Raw genomic sequence first — 19254 nt, forward strand, 5'->3', positions numbered from 1 at the left:
GAGTTTGAATATTATGTTACATATTCTAAGATATATCTACTCCTAACTTAAGTATATAAAAACAAGTATCTGCAGGCATACTGTTTTAACCTTATTTCAGTATATATCATGTGCATAAATAAAATATTAAAGCAATGGCTATGAGCCAAAAAAATCTACTAGAAAAAAAATGTAGTATGTTGTGGTTAATATTGAAGAACTTTGGGCCAGACTTGTGTTGATTGCCCAGCTGGAGTCTCCATTCATTCATCTATAAAATGGAGACCATACCCATCTCCCAGGATTGTAGAGAGAGTTAAAACAAGATAACATAAGTTAAGGGCTTAGGATATCATCCAGCATATAGTTAATAACAAAAAATTATAGTTGTATTAATACAAATAAATGGCAACAAGAAAAAATAGCATTCTCTAAAACTATTATGACTCTAGAAGTTTCCTTATACGTTATGAAATGATGTCATACTAGTCCATAATGAGCAACAAAGCATTTAAGAAGACTATGACATCATTTCTAGTATTACAGAGGGACAGAGAGGGGGAGAGAGAGAGAGAGAGAAAGAGAGAGAGAGAAGGCCTCCTCCCCTCTGCTGCAGCAAAATCTTGGCTGAAGACATGAAGAGCAATAAACAATGTCCAGCTTGGGAGTAGTATTTAGGAAGCATCCACAAAGCAAAACTCATGCTGCAGTTTGGCTTCTTTCCCTTCCTGATAAAAGTGAAAAGGGACACTTCAAAAATTCTTTCCATCTTAACCTAAAACTGGAAAAATCCTTTTCTATATAGCTGGAGAAATTTTCACATATGGTTTTCCTGATTTTCTACCTGGTATTATCTAATTAATTATTATTAAAGACATATAATGAATATTTGGGGTAGCTGGAAAAAAAAAAGTACCAAATATCTGTTTTATAGTGTGCAATCTCATGAAAAACAAGAACAAAAAAGTAACGGGGGAAAATGCTGATGAATCATTTACCCATCAAATAATTAAATAAATATTTGTTGGACTCCTACTGTGGTCCAGGCACTATTTTATGTGCTGAAGATACGAGTGAAATAATTAACCAATGTCAAAACGAGTTTGATTAGCAAAACCGTGATACAGATCCCTGACTCACTCACAGTCCAAAAGTCAAATTCAATTCTGAATTGACGCCATAACGGTCTATTTCAATAAACTCTGGTTTATTACACAAAATCTGTCAACACACCCCTAGATAAATTTAAAATGGTCCTAGAAAATTTAGCCACCAAGAGACTTTTGGTGAGGTCATATGCCACTTCTCCAATACCCAGATAAACCTCAACAGAGCTGATTAGTTCCTATTAACAATATACTGAATACATTTTTTTAGTGGTTAGATAATAACATCATCCTTTTCCAATTCACATAAATATCCCATCGTTCAAAATTAATATAATGAGTTGCTAAACGAGCCTGGGGATTAGAAAACAGATTCTCACATAAAATATATACTGTGTGGATTTTATTAGATGGGAAAATGCCAAATAGATTTTTTTTTCCACCAAATATGAAACGTATTCACCTACTCTGAGTGGAACCTAAAAGGAGAGGATAGTCCCAAGGGTTTTACAATATCCAGGAGGAAAGTAAGTCCTCTCTGGGGATTTCATACCTGATTCCACTGAGTAATTTCTAAGGAAAAAAATGCAATATATTGCATGTATCTCTGAGACTAGTCTATTCGATTTGGTTCAATATCTGAAATAAATGCAGTTTCCTTTTTTAGAGCACACTGATTTATTTTAATGAATTCATTCTCTTGTGCAAAAATATTATGCGATACTGCCTACACTCTGGAAGGGTGGTGACAGTGGCAGCTGCCCCTTCCCTCTCTCCCACAGTACCTACCCACAGCGGCAAGGCTCTTAGCAGGTGCTTGTGGAATGAATAAATTAAGGTTCTCATAATTACACACTGCAGAGAAAATTAAACAAGGACAATGCATTCGTCTCCTTCAACTGCTACAAATATTCACACTCACAGGTGCACACTCACAGCCTTCTGGTATTTCAGGATCAGTCATTGAACTTTAACTATTTTTAAAGTACATAAAAAAAAACTAACCTCACTGCATAACATATTTTGGGCTGATAAGCTTGAGAGGAAATGCTATGTGAAGCCAAAGAAAGATTTAAAAGATGTTATTGATCTTCTCAGCAGGGCAGAAAATGTCTTCCATTTTTTGAAGGCAAATTACAAATGTAGCTTTTGTTGACATGAGTATACGTTGAAGTCAAAGGTAACTTTAAAGAATTAAACAAAAGGTAATACCCATAACTGCCATCTCTAATCAGTATACATCCTGATGCTGAATTTGAAAATGAATATTTTTCATGTAAGGCAGAAGGCCCAGGATCAATGGATTCAACTGCTTCCATGGCAAGATGAAGGATTACTTTCTTATGCCGATAAAGCATATACAAAATCAGTTCATTTAATAACGAACAACCTCAGCCTTTAAATATGGTGCTAAAGACTAAAGCATCAGTGAAGAAGTTACAATATTTTATTCACAAAACCCAACAATACTGAGTCATTCTTAGGCTCTCGTCTCTAGCACTCCTTCTACCTGGGAAGGGCAAGCCATTTCATTTACCCATTTAAAAACATCACTTATTAGCAAGATTCCCTCAGATAAAATCATTACTTTAGTATATTCCTGTTAAATTTAAATGACTGAATTTTCATTAAGATAGAGAATTTTTGATATTTTTTTTAGCTGCTACAATAATAAAAATCCAAAAATAAGCCAGACATATTGATATTTGTTAACAACTTGCAACCCAGGCAGAAGACATAATTCCTTAGACATCTTATAACCAAAACAGCCTTGGATAATGGCATTCTCTGCTTGGGAAATCATACATGTATAGACAATGATCAATGTAGGCTTACAGATAAAAGACCAACCATAGAGAGATTAATTTAAATAAAAACATTCCAAATCCTCCCTGATTTCCCCTCATTTAAACAACCACACAAAACATGCGGTACCTTTTAATTTTCTGAATGAGTAGTTCCCAATCAATGTTTCTTCGGTTAGAGACAACAAGCTGAAGAATCTACCGAAACAAAACAAAAGAAAAAAAATACATATACAGATTTGTTAACTATATATTGAAAATCATAACTCACCAGTAAGCAAATGCATTCTTTATAATCCAGATAATAAATCTATGTCTTGAGATCTGTAATACAAATAACGCAGTACTCGAATTTTTGGGAAGCTCGATAATGAACTTTAAAGCATTTTACTTTGAGACCACATAAAGCAAATCCTTTGAAAAATAGATTAAAAATAAAATGAAATAAAAATTTTAAAAACCCCGAAGCATTACCAGTGCATATGCAGCGATACCACCCAAGTCTAGCCTTTGAGGATTGCTGCAGAATCCTTCCCCCGGAGCGTTATCTCTACGGGCTGGCTCTAGCTCTCTAGCTCCAGACAGACGCAGTCTGCAAGCCACCAGCTCCTCTCTGTGTGTGTCGGGGAAAGGGAAGCTGCAAATTAGAAAAAGTCCCCGCAGTGGCGAAAAGGAAAATAAGGCGAGTGGGAGAGGGAGAGAGAGCTCACTAGCCTCAGAATTTTCGAGAATGATGACAAGCCACCCAGCTCCGCCATCATTCACTGACAATAAGATGCAGCCCTGGCTTATGATTTAGCGGTTTACCATAGGGGCTTCTGGTATCAAATGCCTGACAGGCATTTTAATTGCCTCCATCCAAGTGTGTCCCCAGGAGTCGAGTCTATAAGCCTATGAATGTCATCATCTGGTCTCCTTTGTGTTAATGCCAGACACACACAAGCACACACACACACGCACACACACACACACACTGTGCTTAAATAGAGAGTTTCCCAGCATAATATAGGATTACAAATAAATCTGGCTACACAAACTGGACATGATAAATGGTAGTTTATGGGAATATTTATTATCTACATTAATGACATCAGAGATTGTCTGATGCTCTGTCACTGGCTGCTCATTATGATATTTTAAAAACTGAATATCCAAAATTGTTTGTTTATTTATTGTTTATTTATATTCCAAAATAAATATCTGTGCCCAATAGAAAAATGCGTATATTTATTTGTATTTTCTTAGGGAAAATTCAATCCCCTTGTAACTGTGATAATTACACATTTGGCAATGTTTTCCTTACAAGGGAGAATGCAGCAAAAAACAAAGAGGATTAGGAAACCAGGGTTGATGTGTGATTTCTGTGGGCAATCTATTTTATTCCGTTTACAGACAGAAGCGAAAGGAGGTGGCAATGAGCTTGGGTACTGGGACCTTACAGTCCCTGAGGGCCAAGGCAGAGAATTGAATCTCTGGCATAATCAGTACCCCCTTTATGTTAGCAACTGAAATTAACAGCTGAATATCCCTGTTTCACAGTGCCCCTTATGTAGGGAGGTTAAATGTGGAATAATTCCCTGAATTTATTGCCCGGACAGAAGGGCTGGGAAAAACGTTAATAAATTAATTAATTTTTACAGCATTGTTAGCTTCCTGCATCAGTGAATGGAGCAAAATTCAATGTATACCAAAAGGGCCGGCTGTGAAGAAGGTTGCTGGGAGGGAGCATCACCATGGTTACCGGAAACAGAAAGTACTGAGAAAAATAAGGTAATGATGGAGAAAAGGGAAGGAGACTCCAGGGGAGGAAATTTAGAGTGATATGCTTCATTCTTTGCTTTCTGGAAAGAACTGTGTCTATCAGTTTTACACTCTATTTTGAGCGCATTAAGATGAATTTACATTCTCCATTAGCCACCTTTCTTCTCCACTTTTTGATCATGAGCTAATTCTGCTTTCATAAATATTCAAATTATGGTTCTTTTGTATGAGATGGTTCCTACTTCTCCTTGCCTCTGTCCATATCCCGGATTCAGGAACACCACTCAGCCTAGTCCACACCCTTTGTTTCATAGGTGAGAAAGCTGAGGCCCAGGGAATCTGGCCAAGGTCACAAAGCAGGCTGGTGATCCAGCAGACACACCATCCCCATTCTCTGACTTAGGTGCCCTGCTTTCTTCTTTCACCAAGTGATTTTCTTTCTGCGCTCCCTCCTGTTCCGTGTGCAAGAAAAAACGATTCCAAAATCATCCTTTGTCTTTGATTTTGTGAGCTTTCCTTTATTTGCTAAAGCAGTGATCTTCGTCTTTACAAAATGTTCCATAATTCTGAGACTAGCCTTGCTTAATATCTGTGTTGTACTGTATCGGAGGTCTGAAGAATCTGGGGTAATTATGTCACTGCTTTTCTTTCATTTCCAGCCCGGCAATCAGACGAATTGAGCATGATGGCCCTTTTGTGATCCTATCTTGCCGAGCCTGAACTTAATCATCATATACTAGGCACTCTATCATCCCTGGCATCGTTCTTTCTGCAAGCATGAAATCGGGCAATCAAACTGAGCTGTCCTCCCAAGGTTCCTCCTAGTTAATAGACAGTGTGAAGTTTCATGAGGTTACCCAAAATAATGAAACTGGAAAACTGGGAGCCCAGGTTAAAAAAAAAAAAAAAAAATTAAGAGAGCATTCACTCAAAAACAACCACTAGGAGGCGCAATATTTGTTAAAATCTTTCTGAGTCAGCAAAAATTGTGATTAGGATTTTGACCTTGATGCGCTGTGTTTATTTCCTTCGTAAAATGTTCTTTCAATATTCAGCTGTTATGACTCATTGCTTTTAGGTTAACTCATCCAGAGGTAGGATCAGACTGACTTTTCTGATGTCTAAAATAAAGTTGCGGCCACCACTACTGTTCTCTGCCCCCAGTACGTCATCTATCAAATAAAGAAATCACGTTTACAAAAGTGATTACCCTAGTAAAATTACAGGAGATTTCAGATTTCAGTTAATCTTACATACTGGTTAGGATTCTTCTCTTCCAAAAAGCATTCCTTAAATATGATCTCTCTGTTAAATGTCTATTTTTCTTCAGTGATTTGGACACTAAAGTTATTTTTCAAAACAAATGTTCTAATATGTTATATAAATTATTAATAATATGGTGTTCATTTCTGAACACAAAAAATAATGCACAAATGATGTCATTTCTTGAAACATAAATCATATTTTGTCAGAATCTCCTAAAGCACACATAATGGTCCTGGTCAGTCTAAAAAAATAGTGAAGCTTCAAAAATATTTAATACTTTTTCAGGAGTCATTATTTGAGAAGACCTGCTTCGTCACTGAGAATGAGTTGGTAAATTCTTTTTCCTTTTTCTTTTTTTCTTTTCCTTTGTTAGTGGAAGGAACTGTTACTTTAACATGTCCATTGTATAGTAAGCACTATATAATTCTTCCCTTTAATTACATTCTAAGAATACAAAATGGCAGATAATTGAGAGCCTTTCATGATTTTTTGTATTTTTTATATTTATGCTTATGAGCCTAAACTGTACTGCTTTCCTTATCCTTTCTCTCTTTGACAATATTCTAGACCTTGGCTTAGTACCATTCATCAGTTCATCTAGCCAGTTTTGATGACACACATACATATATTTCAAACACTTGATAAGTTCCAGGTATGCGGGAAAAACATTTCCTTCTATAGGAACTTTAATTACAATGGAGGGGTCATAAAAATAAAGAAGAATCTAAGCTGACACTTTCTCTCACTTTGATGACCCACTATGTCTCTGCCCCTGTATTACAATCTGCTGCATCTCGGATCCTGATCTTTAAGAATCTGATTTAACTATATCCCCAAATTCAGTTAGCTCAGCCCTGTGGCTCTTCTGGAAGACCCTTAGTTTTACTCTCTCAATATCCTGGCCTATGTATTTGTGTGTCACTCTTGAAGTTTTTTAGGAATGAATAATGGCGGTATTTCTTCCTTACCTCCTTGAAGTCTTTGGTTATAGAATCATCTTCCCGGCCCAGGCTTTCCTGACTACGATAATGAAACCTGCAACCATGTCCCTCCCACCACCCTTCATCCCTGCTCCTTCTTTCCCTTTCCACAGCACTCACCACCTTCCATCACACCATAGACTTGTATTTATTATGTTTACTATTTATTACCTGCCTCCCTCTGCTAGGTCCGTGAGGGAAATCATCTTTACGTGTTTGGGATGCTGGTGTATCCAAAGCACCCAAAACAGTGGCTGGGAACATAGTAGCATTCAAAGTATTTTTTTAAATGACTAAATGTGAAGATCACATTAGTGGATGAATTGAAGCATTTAAGCACAAGACAAGTCTTTGTGTTTCATATTGATTTCCTTGCTCTATATATTCAGTCTTCCTTATGAATATTGTATTTTATTTGTATTATAAATCACATTTTCCCATGGAATCAATATTTTTTGTTATTTCCATTAAAGGATATACATTTATTTAAAATAGGGACCTGTCAAAAAAAATAAAATAAAATAAAATAGGGACTTGTCTCCTGCTTTCTTTGAATTCTGCAAAGTACCTAGCATGGGACTATCAGTTCTTAAATGCTGAGAAAGAGCTTATTTGATAAATAATGCTTATATTGGTGTTAAACATGCTAACATTTAATGTTTAGATTATTTAAATAAAATGAGAATAGTTAATAAATCAATATTACCTTGTGGTCAAAATGCTGAGAAGCAGCTTTTTATTTAATTTAAAAAAAGTTTAAGATTTTATTTTTAGGTAATCTCTACACCTACTGTGGGGCTCGAACCCACAACCCCAAGATCAAGATTCACATGCTCTACCAACTAAGCCAGCCAAGGCACCTCTGAAGTGGCTTTTTATAAACTGACTATATTTACTATACTTTGTACTTAAAAAATTAATAATAGAAATAATAATTAGATATAATAGAAATAATAACAGTTTTATATTATACTCTTAAATTTGTCATTTTAAATATAAGCAGTTATCTGGGTATTTTACAAATTATTATGACATTCATATTCACTGCACACTGTTTTGCCTTATTTACCACAGATGGCATCTTTTCTTCCAACAAATTTTGTCCCCTCAAAAGCATACTGTGGTCAGACTCTATGGCCCAGCACCCTCCCCGCTATAAGACCTACTGAGTCAGAATTTCCATGGGATGGGCCTGATACCTGTGTGCTCAAGGTGACTTGAATACCTGGAAAACCTGGGGAAATACCGCTTCCAGGGGTATACTCCTTCAAGGGAAGTCTAGAAAACTTGGGTGTTTTGTCTGCAGATTGAGCTCCTGCTAATCACAGGTAATCAAACTGCTCACAAAGCCACCATAGTTAAAGTTAATTGATGCTTTACTTGCTTATCCCTTCAAAAGGACTGTAAATGTGCTTAAGGGAAGAGGATATATCGATAGTAAGAGTCCCAGTTCCTAACATAAAGATTTAATAAACATTTGTTAATGCAAAAAAAAAAAGTATTCTGTGGTCAAACAGACAAAAAAGAAGAAAGAAAAATGTCACAACTAGCATATCAGTCTGAATTACATGAAATGTTGAAATTCCATTACTTTTTAACCTATAAAATGGCAATTTCTTGTGGTTCAGCCTAATACCTGGAAAAGTTATAAAAGGAAGCAGAATGGAGTAGAGTGAACTGTACAAAATGTCCCAGTCTCCAAGCAAGGGCAAGTGTTCAATGGCCACTAATTAAAATACAACAAGTTTCAAATCTAATCTGTGGCACCTTCCAGAATATTACAAATTATGGGAAGCATAGCCCCCCAAACTATTGATATCTTTTAAGGCCATGAGGTACTATGATTCATTGAGGATGTGAAAATCTTCTAGAAATGTTTCTTGAATTCTTTGACAAATTCAATAGTAACTCTCTAGATCTCATATTCTAAAATGCATGGGCAAATAGAGTCAATGTAGTATCATCAGTGAAAGACCTATGCTTTAGGGGATTCCTGATTTTTGGGATGAATAACAACTGTTGGGAGTTAAAAGACAATCACTAAGCACCAAAAGGATAAATTTATCTAAATTACTCATATGGTTTTCTTAGGTTTTTCGTGGCAAACTACAAAAATTAATAGCATAAACAAGGCTGAATTATCCTTTATAAAAAATAAATAACCAATATCTTGAGAAACTCATATATAGGATTTTGAGAGCAGATAATGAACAAATATATTGTAGATGGACAAAAATCCCTCTCCCCCAATAAGATCTTTAAATCATTTGACTCCTGCCCCAAATTCTTCTTGTTATGATTAAAGAGAATGAACTATATTCATTAGCTTGTTGTATACTTTATCTTTCATTAACCTTCACTAGGTATTTTATGCTACTGAGCTGGATTTTTTACTTATTTAAAATTTGAAAATAAACTGTTATTATCTAGGCCTCAAGTCCTCTAATTATTTGCCTTATTTTATATTTAAACTATCTCTTACACTTATAATCAGTAGAAAAAAATTTTAAACCAGGATATTCAGTATTTCCACTGAATTTAGATAAAGAATGAATCAGAAATGAGGTATGTTTGGGGCGCCTGGGTGGCTCAGTCGTTAAGCGTCTGCCTTCGGCTCAGGTCATGGTCCCGGGGTCTGGGATCGAGCCCGGCATCGGGCTCTCCGCTCCGCGGGAAGCCTCCTTCTCCCTCTCCCACTCCCCCTGCTTGTGTTCCCTCTCTCGCTGTCTCTCTCTGTGTCAAATAAATAAATAAAATCTTTAAAAACAAAAAAAGAAATGAGGTATGTTTATAAAGAAGGAAAGAGCCTACTGACATATGGGTCACCCATGGTCATCTTTGCCATCTTCACTGTGATTCTGATTAGACTTGTCCTGCAGCAGGAAGGATGAATATATTCCAAGCAAGGAGGGTGAGGAGTAAGGCAAGATAACTGGACTACTTTCCAATTGCTCTTGTATCATGCTTTAATCCTCTGAGTCATCATGATCAGAGTTTGGCTTCACGATTTCATTTTAAATCTTAGTGTGGTGATTTTTTTTTTCTAAAATTCAGTTATATTCTTATCCAAATATAAGGACAACATACATTTCAAATTATTTTTGGGTAATGCACCATTTTTAATCTCAGAAGTATTCATATTTCACAGGAAGTTTTTCACAGGTAGTTTTAAAAATAGGGTACTTTTGTTTTTCTTTTTCTTTTTTTAAGATTTTATTTATCTGAGAGAGAGAGAGAGAGAGAGAGCACGAGTAGGGGGAGGGGCAAAGGGAGAGGGAGAAGCAGACTCCCCACTGAGTGGGGAGCCCGAAGTGGGGCTCAATCCCAGGACCCTGAGATCATGACCTGAGCCGAAGGCAGCTGCCCAACCAACCGAGCCACCCAGGCACCCCACTTTTGTTTTTCTTTATTCCATTAATGTCCTTATTTCACTCATCAAGGTGAAGCCAAAAAGATGATGTAAATAGAGGAGGAGAGAGAGAGAGAAGTTTTTCTCATTGTCAGCACTCAAAATACAGTTTGACTGCAATTTAGTGAAATAGCTAGCTCCAAGGCCATATTTAGGTTGTGTATGCCATTACCAGGAAGGCTTAGGAAATGACAGTGCCCAAAGTTCTATTCCGCTCACATACTTTCACCAAAGTAAACTGAACTGGACTTCTTTTTTAAAAACAGTGCGATGTGAACTGCAATTCTGAAAAATAATTACAGGTTCAATTCATCAAGTCATAATCTCATTATGCTCGAAGAACTAGGTTGGGAATAAAACACTCTCCAGATGTTGAAAAAAAAGCTTTAATGGCAGAACAACTGAAACTCTCACACATGGCTGGTGGGAGTACAAATGAGTGTGAACACTTCTGAAAACTCTTTGGTGATTTCTAGTAAAGTAAAATGTATGTCTACCTTATCAGCCAGTAATTTCATTTCAAGGTATATACCCAGGAGAACTGAATACATATGTTTACCTAAACACATTTTTAAAAAACTGTTCTTAGCTTTATTCATAATATCATGAAATCAGAAACCACTCAAATGCTCAGCAATAGTAGAAGATATTATGGTATATTCACAAAATGGATTAGTACACTGAAAAAATAGAATGAAAAAGAATTACTGTTGCATGCAACTCTATAGATGAATGTCATGGGCATCATGATAAGAGAAACAGACACAAAAGAGTACATACTATATTATTCCATTCATATGAAATTCAAGAACAGACAAAACTAATGTTCAGAAATAGAAGTCAGAATAGTGTTTATGTCTATGGGGACTAAAACAAAGGGTAGAATTGACTAAGAAGAAGTACAAGGCCTTCTTGTGACAGTTGGGGGGTGTACAATTGAGATGTATGTGCTATATTAAGGTAGAGTATACCTCCGTAATAATAATAATAATAACAATAAAATACTATGATGCCATTGGTTTAGAAACTCTTTGTTTACAGCAGCACATTTTAGGATCTAGAGTGAAGATTCTGCAAAAGGGTTCTGGTCTGAACATACATACGCAGGTTCGGAACCATGGCTGCATAAGCGAAGGCCCTATGAAGATTATGTGTTTGTTAAATAAATGAGCTGTGAGGGGGATATATTCCTTAGAAGGGAGAGAACATTTTTTTAAAAAGATTTATTTATTTGAGAGAGAGAGAAAGAAAGAGAGAGAAAAAGCGTGAACTGGAGGAGGGGCAGAAGGAGACAGAGAAAGAATCTCAAGGAGACTCCATGTTGAGCACAGAGCCTGACACAGGGCTCGATCTCATGACCCTGAGACCAGGACCAGAGCTGAAATCATGAGTCAGAAGCTTAACCAACTGAGCCACCCAGGTGCCCCAGGAGAGAACATTTTACATGGGCTTTTAATAAATAAATAGGAAACTGAAGTAAAAAAACTATATAGTAAAATGTATATCTTAGAAATTTAGCAACATGTGAAAGTACTTGTCTATAGCAATACACACTGAACTACACTATGATGACAAAAGCATGGACAGTTAAGGTGCTTTTTATACTGTCCCTTTCACACAAATCCCCTGCCCCTTGATGCCCACCATAATCACCAGTTTACTTCAAAATCATCTACTTCTTTGCTTCCAATCCAAATCTTACACATCCTTTTTGGTCCATTTAATGTTCTGCCTTCTTTTATGAAGGCTTCCAGAACAGCCCCACCACACAGTGCCATGAAGCACTTAGCTTTGTCAGAATCACCACCATATCAAAGAAAACAAAATCCCCACAACACCATAATGACTGATATTATATATGGCCTTGGGCTGGTCTTATATTGTTTATATTTATTTATTTATTCTAATATTGACCAATTAAAAAAGCATAAGACACAATTCTAATATTAATAAGTACCTATAATGTGCCAATTTCTTTCAACACATTGTTTTATTCAACAATTCTGAGAGTTATGAACTTCCATTTTACAGTTGAGGAAATAGTCCCAATTAGGTTTAGTTATATGCCAAGCACACAGCTGGTAAGTGGTGAAGCAGAAATTCAATCCCTGGACTTACGAGTTCATTAGTTTGTAATTCAGCCTAACAATTCTAAGGTGTCATCAGAAGAGAGGAGATAAATTAAACATAGAATTAACAATGTTCCATTTTTCCAGGGCACGTACTTTAAAGACAGACTCTATTAGTCTAAGTGTGCATAAAAGAGATAGTATTAGAAATAAACATTTTTACTTTCAGAATTACTTCAGTTTCTATCAGTTCATATAGAAACAATGTATATATGTGAACACAAGCCTTCCTATAGTGAAGGAAGACATAATTTTATTATCTATTTGGTCTAATCTTGGAAGAGCAACATGCATGGGATATATGTTCATGTGTTTTTGAAGAACTTCATTGTTTGACAGTATGAGTTTATTTTGTATGTTTTTAAACCTCTTGTTGAAATTAACATGTCTTAGAAGTATAGATTTAACAGTAAAATACCTGTCTTACATAGTCAATTACTACCCTCATTTTATTATATCAAGGTAGGAATAATCGAATACCATGGTTAATCTTAAAGGTTACATCAGAAAACATTATATCAATATCATATGCAAATGCATGTCTTGTTTAAATTAACTTGAATCAATTTGCAGTTAAATTCTAGGTGTGGGACACTGTTCTTTCAAATAACTCATTTCCTCCATCAAGTCCTTCCTCAAATATTATCTTCTCAGTGAGGTTTAACTTGACCCTTGCAATCTGCAATTCCCATTCCCAATCTCCTTTATCTTATTTGGCAGAATACTTATAATTTTCTAATACACTATATAACTTATTTATTGTGCTTATTCTTTATTGCCTGTCTCTCCTCATTCATTTGTAAGCTCCAGAAAGGCAAAACTCTTTGCCTCCTCATTTGTTCACTAATATCCCCAGGTACTTAGAACTGGGCTTGGTACGTAATCGGCACACAATGAATATTCACTGAACTCATGCATGCATGAATGGATGATTACAATTATAACACTAAAATTCATATAAAAAGCATGAATTATCTCCTAAAAAATCTGAAGTCTGAGTTGAAACAGTTGACAAAATCTGTAGAAATCACTAGTTTCAGAAATAACTTGACAAAACACATGGTGTAATTATTTTATTTATTTTTACGTCTTGGTTAACTATTTAAATATACAAGTCTTAGGCTTTTCATTTATAACACATTTATAGCCATGTTAGGTACATCTCTCTCTTTAGATATTTACAAATAGTTATCTGTTTGTTTATTATTTATTTTGATAAAAACTCTTCTAGCATTTTTTTACATGCTTGTGAATCCTTAGTTATAACTTGCATGTTTATCTTTAGCTTTCCAATCATCTAAAAGTTGATACAAATTGCTTTCTTTCACTACATACAACCAGCTTATAGGAAATCCATATTTATAGGAGAAATGGGAAACCATGGAAGAAAATGATGAGATTTAGTGTTGAGGAATTCTCACTCAATGAAATTTTCATTTAACAGACTGTCAAGCAGAATCATCTTCAGGAGTTAGGAATTTCTTGGCTGATCTTCCTGGAAGCAGGAAATGAACCTTTATTTTATTGAATGTCTCTACAAAATGGGACCATTACGATTTAATTGAAGAATAAATAATGGCACAAAGTCAAATGCCAAAAAATCAAATGCTGCATTGCATGACGTTAGTTCTAAAATCCTGATTTCTTTTTGAAAAATGTTAAAAGGAATTATGCTGGTCATTGCTTTCCAAGCTTTCAAAATTGTTATCTCAATATTCTAAACCTTTTTCATTCCTTCAATACTTGGCAACTTCGTAGAATTGGGGTGCTAGCAATTCTTGAGAGACCAATCCTTTTGAATTAGGCAGTCTTTAACCTTAACATTAGTACCAGATTATTCTGAAAAGGTTTAAATTCTACAAGCTCTTATAGCATTTTCTTTCAGCGTTAAATATTTCCAGGTCAAATCATAAAACGTCTACTGTGATGGTTTAATAAATGCAATGTCATATGTGGAATGATTTCTGAAAATGTATATATTTTTAACAAAATTTATTTTGTGAATAGCCCAAATCCACATTCCAAAAACTTATGAAATCCAAATTTATTCTCTCTGCTGTTTAGGGGAGAATTTACCCTACGATCACAGCCACCAGACAATACACATACAGTTTCTTTGTTCCTACATCAGAGATGAGAGGAGAGAATTAACTAGTGATGCAAGTAGTTATTTGAACATAGTTTAAATAAAACAGTTTGGCAGGACAACAAACTTTGAACATTTAGAATAAATCCAATGCTATATCTAAATGTGCACTAAAGTCCTAAATCCTCCTATTGATTAGAATTAGAGAATATAGATTATGAATACCAAACCCCTTGTTAAAAGAAAGGGGAACTGGAATGGAGAGTGGGAATACTTCTATGTTTCATCCCACCATCAGATTTCTAGGCTACAAAAGACTCTAGATAAAAGATATACTGGTTTTTAAATTAAAAGGAAATATTAGACATGATCCATGTCTATATATGGACAATCCTTCTCAACAGTACCATCAAATTGGCTAGAAAGAGTTCATGTGGGAAGAATTCTATATGGCAATGTTTGAAATTACATTACATTTATACTATCATTTTCCATAGTTCTGGGGCTTCCCCCTCCTTTGTTTCTAATAGCAAATGTATAATTAAAGAAATAAGAGTTTAAATTAAAATGAAACTTAGTATGTTGGGGAAAAACTCAATTTTTTTCTAGATATTATCCATCTACTGTGACTTATTTTTCAAATGGCTGCGGAAGCAGCCATTCTAAGTATCTGAGCCAATGAATCTGTCTGGGAGAGAAATTTCCACATGCCTAAGAACACTAACTTTTTTCTCAAATTGCCACACTCTTGTGTGCTTTTGTCTTCCTCTCCCATTCTCCATGCTTTGTCTACCCCTTTCCAACACTTCCTTCTCCTTTAACCCCAAACTCATGGGGAGCATGGTCAAGGAAACAGGAAAATATTTAAGGAACCATTTAGACAACTTTTCTCTACCCAAGTCTTTGGCTTCATTTTAGTTGAGGGCAGACTTTACGTGTTTTACAGCATTTTCTTTCTACAATATCTGGTAGATTCTTTTTACATTGATGCAGAATAAATAATTTGTTTCTTGGGTGTTGACTCAGAAAAAAAATGGAATTGGAAATGGGGAGAAAAACATATAAGCTTTTGTGGTCATTGTACATAATACTCCAGCACGGTATCAATTTATTTCGAACTCAGTAGAACTAAGGAAATAAAGACAAGGGAAGAGAATGCCCAGCTTACAGAAACCTTCTCCTGAGACACCTGTGAGCACATAGACGCCCCATTAGAAAAGAGCAGGTGGTACTTCAATGAAAGGTTTTTTCTAGATGGCAATGGCTGATTATAAGTCTCTCGGAATTTGTATTTTAATTTGGAAGTGCTCAGTAGGATGCAGGATTGATTGATTGGCTGATGAGAGAAGGGGAAGTAGAGCCTGTATTAAGTGGCATAAAGAATACAGAAAGGGAAAGCTTTGAGTAATTGGCAGTCAGGACATTCCATTAAAAGCCAAGTACAACAAAAGAGAAACTTATTTTACAACAGGGGAAAACTTTGGAAAGGGGTGGGGGTGAAGGGGAGCAAAGGTAATAAAATGGCACAGAAATGCTAAGATTGACCCAGTGCTATTTGTGCATCAACTGAAGGAAAAAAGTAAATAAAAACTGGTGACGTGTTAGGAGGGCTGAGACACGCAAATCAGAAGGAAAAGTAAGAATAGGGAAGGAAGGGTAGAGAAGAGTTAGAAGATCAAGAGCTTTGGAAGCAAACAGGGTTTCATTTATAAATCAGTGAGCCTGTCTGACAGGTGAGGCGGGCTGAGGCACTTGAAAGATCTTATTCAGTGGCTGGCATTACTGAATGCCCAGCTGGGTCTGAACAAGAGTAGTTTTAAACAGGGACATTGTTCCAAAGAAGTCTTAAGTTTCATGTGCCCTCCAATGCAGCCTTATAAATCTTGAACAGAATCAATATTCACCCACCACCTGCAATCAGCATTATTCCAGAATTTGCTGGACACAGCAAGTCCCTAACAGGGAATATTTTAATTTGGATGGCTGGCCCTCTACTCAGGACTTACATGTATTGATGATATGCAAATCAGCTCAGTTCAGAAGCTGTCCCATCAATAGCATAAATTAAGTGTATCCTATCCTGAGGATTATCTTGGAAAGAGAGAATGTCACCCTCAATATGCCTATGGTCTAGAGGTGAGCAGTCAGCCATCTCTGAGTGAGGGAGAGTGAAAAACAAAGAGTATTTCATCACGATTGACTGGCTGACGGCATTCTTCTTTAGGTTAAGTGCTTGATTACTTACGTAAAATATCTTTGCTCAGAAAACTTTTATTTTTAACATCTGTGCAGCCAAAGAAGAGATTCAAGGTTAGCATTTTGATCAAGAGCCCCTGATACCGCACATAGGCAAATAATGAGTGAAAATAACATTAAATTGTGACCTTTGTGGTAACATTGCATATAATGACCTCTAGCATAGGACACCTGTTTTGTCCTAGTGAGAATGGATCTGTGACTTTCTCTTATGCATTCCAGGTAACTTAGAGTTAATAAACAAAGAGCTAAAGTCCCCAGAGAGGAAGATCGCAAGAATGTAAGAAAAAGAAAACAGCTTTGTTGTTATGATACGATTTTTTTAAAGAAGTTATAAATCACAGCTGGAAATAGATGATTAAAGGAAATTCAGATATAACTCATTCTACAATGCAATTTAAAGACAATTTCTATTGAATTTGCAATTCTTTCCAATACATGTTATCTAGCCAGCTTGTTAGGACACCATCAATGAAGAATAATTTTTAAAGTCGGATTTAATAACAGGTAAAGGGAAATGGTGAGAATATTCTTGAGGCCTGATTACAAGTGAACTGGTCAAGTGGTGAACCTGTGTGAGGTGGCTGAACTCATTGTTCATGATGCCATAAGAGTTGAAGACAACGGAGGGGCATGGACAGTCAAAGGAGGTAGGAGGAATCCTGGAGTCTGCACAGCTGTTAGAAGCTTTGGAATAAGTGAACATACAACCATATTGAATGAAAAAGGCATAAACAGAACAGTATCTCTACCAAGACAAATATTTATTAGGCATGTTGCAATGAGGGTATTTGGGAGAGGCAAATGGAAATGGAGATCAGAGCTAAAAAGAAAAATTTTAAATAATGTGAATAAAGAAAAGGAACTTTCCTGTTCTAATGATCATGTGTCCCCAAAAATGAAGATCATGAACTCAATTCTTTGTAACTGTGGTTCAAAACACCACCACCACCATCACCACGGCCAACAAAAGGTTGTGAAACCTTGAGACCCTGCAAGGTTATGAAGTGAATCCTGCCATCTCTCTTCCCAGTACCATCTATGGGGCAGAGGCTGTGAAAGTGGAGAACGTGGCTATAGCTCCCACCATTTTTTCTGGACTCCACAGACCTGTGCTAAATGCTGGGTTTCACCATTGTCAATTAACAAGTCTAGAGGTGGCCCAAGAGTCCACTGTGTATTTGTGTAACACCCCAGGTGATTCTGGTGCCATTGGTTCATGGAATACATTTTGAAAAAACACTACCACAGAGGAAGGAAGGAAGGAAAGAAAAGAAAGAAAGAAAGAAAAAGAAAGAAAGAAAGAAAGAAAGAAAGAAAGAAAGAAAGAAAGAAAAAAAAGAAAAGTTGTTTGCTCACCAAATGCAAAGGTATTTGTCTCTTGTGCCAATGAAACCAACAGGGGTTCTTAGTATTCCTTCTTCATTAGCTACAATCAGTAATAACAGGTATAGCCAGAAAAAAAAATATTGCTCTAATCAAGGACATTTTAAGATTAATTATTCTGTTTCACGTTGATTGTTAAGGGCCAAATGAAGACAGAAAGAGGATTCCAAGATTGTACTTACGACATATACTTTAAATAAAATCTACAAATATTGCTCATAAAATTATAACATTGCCTTCACCATTCTTGTCATATTTCTATCAACTAATGCAAGTTTTGAACTTGATGCTTGTGAACTTGGAGCCCCAGAAAAAAGCTTATTCTTTCAACTGCAAAGCAACCATAAAGTGAGACACATTTATGTCAGTTGAAAGCACAACATGACTTTAGCTTTCACGGGGTTTTACCTTGATTAGGAAACCTCTATCGAGAATTTGGGGACAGCACAGGCAGCACCCACAGGGGAGTAGGCCTATAAGTAAGTTAACGTGAACATGGTCTACAAAGCTTCAGACTGATTTCAGAGCTTGTGAATTCCAGCCCACTGGAATTTAGCTTGAGAAACCCAAAGGATTCTACTATGATCTAGAAAACTACTCCAGGATGAGATAGGGAGGACAGGGAGCAGATGTCCTTAGTCCCAAACTGGGTTCAGATGGCCTCTGAAAGGTCTTGTTCCCATGGGTCTCTATAGATAATAATGAGAAACTTTTATCAGGGGTGTACTAAGAACTAGTCACTTTTTTGAGCATTTATTTATATCAACTTATTTAATCTTCACAGCAACTATGAGGTAGTTATTGTTATGCCCATGTTATAAACCAGAAAACCAAAATTCAGGTAGATTAAACTACTGGATATGCACTCAATTCATATCTGGCTGCAGGTATGCTTTTAAAACTACATTCTAAAACAAAACAAACCCAAAACACACAGCAAATGCCCTACATTCTATTTCTCTGTATTCTCATCCACTCTGTATATAATCTAAACTGTTCCTAGCAGGGAGACGGTCAAAGACCTCGCAAAGGCTAATGTTTGGCATCCCCATCCTCCAGCTGGAAATTTTGACAATGAGTCCACATCAATA

The 19254-nt window shown here is 36.1% G+C and overlaps 1 protein-coding gene across 20 annotated transcripts in view; it reads right to left on the bottom strand.

The window, feature by feature from the left end:
- Positions 1–19254, bottom strand: part of MAP2 (microtubule associated protein 2) — a 280028-nt gene that overhangs the window by 141206 nt on the left and 119568 nt on the right. For 7 of the 20 annotated variants that reach the window (XM_032403354.1, XM_032403430.1, XM_032403372.1 and 4 more), the window contains exons 1-2: positions 3365–3674; positions 3021–3088 (exon numbers count right to left, since the gene is read on the bottom strand). The gene's annotated coding sequence lies outside the window, so the exon portion shown is untranslated. Of the gene's footprint in view, positions 1–3020; positions 3089–3364; positions 3677–19254 lie in introns of those variants that run through there. The other 13 variants (XM_032403392.1, XM_032403382.1, XM_032403316.1 and 10 more) reach the window with 6 other exon arrangements.

The sequence above is a fragment of the Phoca vitulina genome, unplaced genomic scaffold (genome assembly GCF_004348235.1).
Source record: "Phoca vitulina isolate PV1807 unplaced genomic scaffold, GSC_HSeal_1.0 scaffold1, whole genome shotgun sequence".
NCBI classification, from domain to species: domain Eukaryota; kingdom Metazoa; phylum Chordata; class Mammalia; order Carnivora; family Phocidae; genus Phoca; species Phoca vitulina.